Source organism: Bos javanicus, chromosome 15 (assembly GCF_032452875.1).
Source record: "Bos javanicus breed banteng chromosome 15, ARS-OSU_banteng_1.0, whole genome shotgun sequence".
NCBI lineage: Eukaryota > Metazoa > Chordata > Mammalia > Artiodactyla > Bovidae > Bos > Bos javanicus.
In genome coordinates this window covers 70,357,714-70,366,437 of record NC_083882.1, presented here as the reverse complement: position 1 = coordinate 70,366,437, position 8,724 = coordinate 70,357,714, and the positions used below count along the sequence as shown (strand labels likewise).

At 37.6% G+C, this 8,724-nt stretch overlaps 1 non-coding gene across 1 annotated transcript; it reads left to right on the top strand.

Annotated features, from left to right (window-relative positions):
• The first annotated feature begins 4,374 nt into the window (after positions 1–4,374).
• Positions 4,375–4,446, top strand: TRNAY-AUA (transfer RNA tyrosine (anticodon AUA)). Its single transcript has one exon. It is a non-coding gene; the product is annotated as a tRNA-Tyr (tRNA).
• Positions 4,447–8,724: the final 4,278 nt, after the last annotated feature.

Sequence of the window (8,724 nt, the reverse complement as noted above, 5' to 3'; positions counted from 1 at the left end):
ATATGAAAATGAACATATATATATATTTATGTATATGCATAACTGAGCTTGCCATACAACAGAAATTAACACAACACTTTAAATCAACTATATTCAATATTTTTTTTAAATAGTCTTTTATCAACTCTTATGGCTATTGTGTAGTATTTTCTGTAAAACCCTCTGGCAGTGACTGGAACATGGAAAGTCTTCATGTCTGCTTTTCTAAAATATGATTTTAAGTAATTTACAAGGGGTGCCCCATTTTAATATACATCATTTTCCTCTTCTCTAAACCCATTACTTCTAACTCTATTAGTAAACAAAACTTTGGTAAAGCCTGTCAAAATATACTCAGAGGTATTGGAACTTTGGGGAAAATAGAATTTAGATCAGTCCCTGAGATGGGCAAGTACAGAAATGGCTCAAGACTGAAAGGATGCAAAGGTAGAATGTTTATTAATAATTCAGTAGAAGCAAGAAAGAGAAGCTAGAAGAATATCTAAGACCCAAATAATCTCTAGAAATATTGGGACCAACTACACTCCCCATAACATATGGGATTAGAGTTTGAGTGGTAATAATTAAAATCTTAAGTCTTGAAGACACAGCAGACTGGAGAAGCCCAGGAACTAATATGTTTGCTGAAAAATTAATATAAGTTGTATTACTTGGTAGAGCAGTTTCAATCATGTTATGGACTGAGTGTTTTTCCTCCTCTACTCCAAATTTGTCTTAAAATCTAAAGCCCTAATGTGATGGTATTAGGAAGCAGGGGCCTTTGAGAAGTGATTAAATCATGAGGAATTAGCCCTCATGAGTGGGATTAGTGCCTTTATAAAAGTGACCCCACAGAACTCTCTCATGTGAGGACATAAGGAGAAAATTACTGTCTATATAACAGGAAGCCAGCCTCACGAGACGATGAATCTGCTGGGACCCTGATCTTAGACTTCTCCATCTCCAGAAAAGTAACAAGTAAATATTATTTGAGTTACCTAGTCTATGGTATTATTATTATAGCATCTGGAACAGTCTAAGACAAAGCCTTGCTTATTTTTTTTTTTAAACTACATGGTTGGAAGTTCTAAACTTGATACTATGCAGCACTTTCAATGGAAATATTTTTAGATTACTGAAGACAAACCACAACAGAATAGAAAATTCACCAAGATTTTATGCTTCTAGGAGGCATCAATTTTGCAAGAGGAAGAAAAAAGTGCACGGTTGTGTTTGCTTGAGGGTTTCTTCTTGTTAAGTTACAGCCTCAGGTTTATGAATATATTACCATTTTTCTATTTAAACTTTAAAAGATTAGAGATAAGTAAACTCTAGCAAGAAATATATATTTGTTGTAATATTGGTGTGTAAGTGTGCCTTTATACATGAACTGTCTAGATGTCTGCAAAGTTTTCGGTGCAAAATCCTTAATCTTCAGGACAATGATTTAAGTCTGGCAAGTGAGGAAACTGTGCTAGTGTAGATGGAAGTTTCCCAGGGCCACATCATTTGCTCTATCACTAACAGAGTAGATTTCAAAGCAGAGGTTCCTGAACTCCATTTCCAGTGTTTTCATTACATTGTTTATTTATGTCACAATTGCACTTAAAAACACAATGCTAGGCAAATTATCACAGGAAACAGGAAGAAAATGTCTAGAATACAAGTTAAGAAACAAGTGATTAAAATATTAAGTATTAAAAACACATAAATCACGATTTTCTGTTTACTTTTAAATATTTTACATGAAAATAATCATTAAATTGCATATCAGTTAAAAAATACTAAACACCACAAATTTAATATTTTTCTTTAAAAATATTTTTTTCAAATAGTACAAATTGATATGAAATATTCCACAAAATTTATATATCTTAATGAAAAAGAAAACAACTTTATTTAACAATTTTTTATTAAATACTGTTTAAATACCATTATAAAACTTTCATGAACAATTTGAAGCCTATATTACATATTTGTAATTTGTGTATTTAATACAGTATCTGTAGCTTTGTTTTGATTGACATATGTTCGAGCATCTAATGTTTTGAACATTTATTCCTCTGTAAAACAGAACAATATCCTCTAGAAAATATCTACATTTCAGTATTTCCAGAAATTTACATTTCTTTATGTGGAACTCTTTCATGGTCTGAAAGCATTTGTCAAGTGCAATTGAACTTGATGAAGTTGGAATACATGCTTTCTTTATGATTTGGTATATTACAAGGAGGCAGAGTGAATTGCACTTGAGTAATAAATTGGAACTAAAGCCATAAATAAGACATTTTTGAGTTAGTTTATGATTGTTTCCAAACTCAGATATAACTGTCCAGGAAAATACATAATAATAAATTATCTGATTTTCTAATTCAAGGTAGAATTAGTAACAGAACTCCTTAGCACTTTATCAACAGTTCCTCTACACATAACATAATATTATAGGTATTGCAGGAAACCTAATGAACTATAATATAGAGGCCCAGCCAAAAGAAGTTTATACTTCATGGGAGAAGACTGGTATTTAAGTATACACACAACAGCGTGAATTGCACTATAGCTCTTCACAATTCAGGTCATGATAATTTGCCTAGGGAAGAGAAGAGATAACAAAATTTATGAGCAGAGAAATGACTAAGGAATAAGTCATCTTCTATTGAATCCTATTCCCCACACCAAAACATAAAATATGTTGATGTATGGCAAAACTAATACAATATTGTAAAGTAATTAGCCTCTAATTAAAATAAATAAATTTAAATTTAAAAAAGAAAAAAAAATTTTTAATTTAATTTATCCTAGTGCACTGGGACGACCCAGAGGGATGGTATGGGGAGGGAGGAGGGAGGAGGGTTCAGGATGGGGAACACATGTATGCCTGTGGCGGATTCATTTCAATGTTTGTCAGAACCAATACAATATTGTAAAGTTTAAAAATAAAATAAAATTTTAAAAAAAGTTAAAAAATTTAAAAAAAGGTGAAAAAAATAAAATAAAACTCTTTAAACATGAAAAAAGAATAATTTATCCTAGTGAAGTCTGAGGAGCCTCTTCCTAGCATCTAGCATTGTGATATGAATTTAGAAGGTGATAAACAGGTAGTGCCTAATGAACTATCCCTGATAGCTCAGCTGATAAAGAATCAGCCTGCAATTTGGGAGACCTGGGTTCGATCCCTGGGTTGGGAAGATCCCCTGGAGAAGGGAAAGGCTACCCACTCCAGTATTCTGGTCTGGAGAATTCCATGGACTGTGTAGTCTATGGAGTCACAAAGAGTTGGACACGACTGAGCAACTTTCACTCACTCACTCAAACAGGTAGTGCCTGATGAACTATGGATGGAGGTTCATGACATTGTACAGGAGACAGGGATCAAGACCATCCCCAAGAAAAAGAAATGCAAAAAGCAAAACAGCTGTCTGAAGAGGCCTTACAAATAGCTGTGAAAAGTAGGGAAGCAAAAAGCAAAGGAGAAATGGAAAGATATACCCATTTGAATGCAGAGTTCCGAAGAATAGCAAGGAGAGATTAGAAAGCCTTCCTCAGCGAACAATGCAAAGAAATAGAGGAAAACAACAGAATGGGAAAGACTAGAGATCTCTTCAAGAAAATTAGAAATACCAAGGAAACATTTCATGCAAAAATGGGCTCAATAAAGGACAGAAATGGTAGGGACCTAACAGAAGCAGACAATATTAAGAAGAGGAAGCAAGAATACACAGAAGCATACAAAAGGATCTACATGGCCCAGATAATCACGATGGTGTGATCACTCACCTAGTCAGACATCCTGGAATGTGAAGGCAAGTAGGTCTTAGGAACCATCACTATGAACAAAGCTAGTGGAGGTGATAGAATTCCAGTTGAGCTATTTCAAATCTAAAAGATGATGCTGTGAAAGTGCTGCACTCAATATTCCAGCAAATTTGGAAAACTCAGCAGTGGCCACAGGACTGGAAAAGGTAATTTTTCATTCCAGTCCCAAAGAAAGGTAATGCCAAAGAATGCTCAAACTACCACACAATTGCACTCATCTCACACACTAGTAAAATAATGCTCAAAATTCTCCAAGCTAGGCTTCAGTAATACATGAACCGTGAAATTCCAGATGTTCAAGCTGGTTTTAGAAAAGGCAGAGGAACCAGAGCTCAAATTGCCAACATCCGCTGGATCATCAAAAAAGCAAGAGAGGTCCAAAAAAACACATCTATTTCTGCTTTATTGACTATGCCAAAGCCTTTGACTGTGTGGATCACAATAAACTGTGGAAAATTCTTCAAGACGTGGGAATACCAGACCACCTGACCTTCCTCTTGAGAAACCTGTATGCAGGTCAGGAAGCAACAGTTAGAACTGGACATAGAACAACAGGGCTTCCCTGTTGCCCATTGGGCTTCCCTGGTGGCTCAGATGGTAAAGCATCTGCCTATAATGCGGGAGACCCAGGTTCGATCCCTGGGTTGGGAAGATCCTCTGGAGAAGGAAATGGCAACCCACTCCAGTACTCTTGCCTGGACAATCCCATGGATGGAGGAGCACTGTAGGCTACAGTCCATGGGATCACAAAGAGTCAGACATGACTGGGTGACTTCACTTCACTTCTTCTTCATAGAACAGCAGACTGGTTCCCAATAGGAAAAGGAGTTCGTCAAGGCTGTATATTGTCACCCTGCTTATTTAACTTATATGCAGAGTACATCATGAGAAATGCTGGGTCAGAGGAAGCACAAGCTGGAATCAAGATTGCTGGGAGAAATATCAATAACCTCAGATACGCAGATGACACCACCCTTATGGCAGAAAGTGAAGAGGAACTAAAGAGCCTCTTGATGAAAGTGAAAGAGGTGAGTGAAAAAGTTGGCTTAAAACTCAACATTCAGAAAACGAAGATCATGGCATCTGGTCCCATCACTTCATGGAAAATAGATAGGGAGACAGTAGAAACAGTGGCTGATTTTATTTTTCAGGGCTCCAAAGTCACTGCAGATGGTGATTGCAGCCATGAAATTAATAAAACGCTTACTCCTTGGAAGGAAAGCTATGACCAACCTAGATAGCTTATTATAAAGCAGAGATATTACTTTGCCAACAAAGGTCCATCTAGTCAAGGCTATGGTTTTTCCAGTATTCATGTATGGATGTGAGAGTTGGACTATAAAGAAAGCTGAGCGCCGAAGAATTGATGCTTTTGAAGTGTGGTGTTGGAGAAGACTCTTGAGAGTCCCTTGGACTGCAAGGAGATCCAACCAGTCCATCCTAAAGGAGATCAGTCCTGGGTGTTCATTGGAAGGACTGATGTTGAAGCTGAAACTCCAATACTTTGGCCACTTGAAGCGAAGAGTTGACTCATTGGAAAAGACCCTGATGCTGAGAAAGATTGAGGGCAAGAGAAGGGGATCACAGAGGATGAGATGATTGGATGGCATCACCAACACAATGAACATGGGTTTGAGTGGACTCCGGGCGTTGGTGATGGACTGGGAATCCTGGCATGCTGCGGTGCCTGGGGTCGTAAAGAGTTGGACACCACTGAGTGACTGAACTGAACTGAACTGAAACAGCTAGTAACTGAAACAGATAAATACAGAGCAATATTTAACCTGCACACTTAGGAGCTAAACTGCTCCTGAAGGCTGAAAGTTGGAGGCTGCGCCATGTGCTAGGCTTACATCACATCTCTGAAATTAGTGGTATTAACTTATTTCACTGATGCAGTAATTAGAGGTGCAAAAGGCTTGTTGTTTCTTCAAGTTCACCCAGACAGCAAGCCAAAACAAGAACCCAGAAAATTTAGACTTGAACCTTAATGCTTATTCCACTAAACCATTCATCAATGCTGTTACCAAACGTTCTTATGTAAATGTGTAGGAGTCATTCCCTTATATTTTTAGAAGCTCTGATAATACCCATACTTTACTTTGGACTTCCAGATGGTGCTAGTGGTAAAGAAGCTGACTGCTAATGCAGGGGACGTAAGAGACACAGGTTGGATCCCTGGGTAGGGACAATCCCCTGGAGGAGGACATGGCAACTCAATGCAGTGTTTTTGCCTGGAGATTCCCATGGATAGAGGAGCCTGGTGGGCTACAGTCCATAGGATCACAGAGTCAGAAATGACTGAAAGACTTGGCTGGCACATCTCTTTAAGGCCTGTCCACATAGCTCTCCACAGGAACCCCTTAAAGAGAGAGGGTTTATTATTACCCCTCTGATTTTTAAAACGTAAAAGAAGAGCTATAAAACCTAGAGGGCTTTCCCTATTTGAGACAAAACTTTTTGTCTAAGCCACTTTGCATAAAACTTTTTCAAAGGAAAGTAATCTGTGTTAGGCTAGCATCTTCTCTCTCCCTCTCTTTAAAGGTTATTATTATTATTATTATTATTTTGGATGTGGACCATTTTTAAAGTGATCCATTTGCTTTTGTTGTTTAGTCACTTAGTTATGTCTGACTCTTTGCAACCCCATGGACTGTAGCCCATCAGGCCCCTCTGTCCATGGGGATTTTCTAGGCAATAATACTGGAGTAGATTGCCATGCTCTCCTCCAGGGAATCTTCTCGACTCAGGGATTAAACTCATGTCTCCTGTGGTTCCTGCATTGTAGGCAGATTCACTGAGCCACAGGGGAAGCCCTTCACTTAGCATGCTGCTGCTGCTGCTGCGTAGCTTCAGTCGTGTCCGACTCTGTGCGACCCCATAGACGGGAGCCCACCAGGCTCCACCATCCCTGGGATTCTCCAGGCAAGAACACTGGAACTGGTTGCCATTTCCTTCTCCAATGCATGAAAGTGAAAAGTGAAAGTGAAGTCACTCAGTCGTATCCGACTCTTAGTGACCTCATGGACTGCAGCCTACTAGGCTCCTCCGTCCATGGGATTTTCCAGGCAAGAGTACTGGAGTGGGATGCCATTGCCTTAGCATAATGCCCTCCAAATTCAACTATGTTACAGCAAATGGTAAAATTTTATTCTCTTTATGGCTGAGTAGTATTCTGCTGTGTGTATATATTACCACATATTATTTATCCATTCATCTGTTGATGGACATATTCCATATTTTGGCTATTGTAAATAGTGCTGCTATGAACAAGTAAGGTGCATGTATCTATTTGTGTGGTTATGCTTCCCAACACAAAGGAAATAAAAACAAAAATAAACAAATGGGATCTAATTAAATATAAAGACTTTTGCACAGCCAAGGAAACAATGGACAAAAAGAAAATACCACTTACTGAGTAGGAAAAAATAGTTGCAAATGATATGACACAAAAGAGATTAATATCCAACATGTGTAAATAGCTTATGCAACTCAACAACAAAAAAAGCAAGCAACCCAGTTAAAAATGGACAGGAGAACTGGATAGACGCTTTTCCAAAGAAGACAAGCAGGTGCTTAACAGTCACATAAAAAGACATTAAACATCACTCATCATCAGGGAGATGCAAATCAAAAGTCACAATGAGATATCATATCACACCGTTCAGACTGATGATCATAGAAAACGACACAGAAAACGAAAGTTGGCAAGGATGTGGAGAAAAGGGAACCTTTGAATACTGTTGGTGGGAATGTAAATCGATGCAACCACTATGGAAAACAGAATGGAGAGTCCTCAAAAAAACTGAAAATAGAACTACCATGTGACTGAGCAATTCCAGCCCTGGGTATATATCAAAGCAAAAATATTAACTTAAAATGGTACACAAATCCCCTGAATCTTTAATATAAATCTGATTCTCAGAGAATGGCCTGCTTGGCCCACTTTAAAAATGTGCCTGTGATAGAACATTTGATGGAAATAGCAGCATCCATAAGAAAACTTTCTGACAAGGGAGATATGAAAACAACAAAGACAACAATTTTTAGCAATCACTTTCTCAACTCTGGTTAAGGCAATATACGTTTTATGTTGCTGATTGTTCTGTAGTAAAAATTACCATCAATGAACAATGCTTTCCATTCTTAGCACATTTAGAAATTATGCAAATTAAAAGAGGAGACAAGAATATTCTTATATGCCTGAGTATATCTCTGTGTAATGACCACAGTTGGCCAATTTATCTCTTCAAACTGTCAGTATCAGAGGCTTCCAGTGGAGAACCTAGATTAAAAAGGCAAATGAATCATAAATAAGCTAGCTCGTACTTTCTGCAGATGACTGTCTAGCATTTTGGTATGGCTTTATTTGAAATATACATGTCTGGTGGAAGCTAATATGGGACTTGGAAAGAGACAGTAAATAGAGAATACATCCCTTTATAATGGTAAAAGAAACTTTAAGTATTGAGACTTTTACATTTCATCTGGGATCTGACAGATAGGATTATCTGTATTTGGATTTAGAGCTATCAAAATATCCATGAAAATGGCACAGGAAAAAGATGGTGGCTTGAAATGGCTTGATTCTGCCAAGTATATTAAAGGAGTTAGGATTGTTCTAAAATTTTCCACAAAACAGCAAAGTGCTGAGACATCATTGAAAAGGGATGTGACATGTGTCATCAAAAGCCTACACTAGCTGTCAGAATTCAACCATTTGTTTCATGATTCTTTGGTAAAAATAAAACTATCCTCTGGAACCACAAGAATACAATGGATTCATAGTGAGCTTGAAAAAAAAATCCTCTTTAACATGTGTCTTCAAGCCTCTGGTCTTGCCCAACAAAAGTTTGGAGTTTGAACAATTCTAAAGTTAACCTGTGAGATCATCAATGGCCCTTGAACTTTTCATCTTTTAACTACACC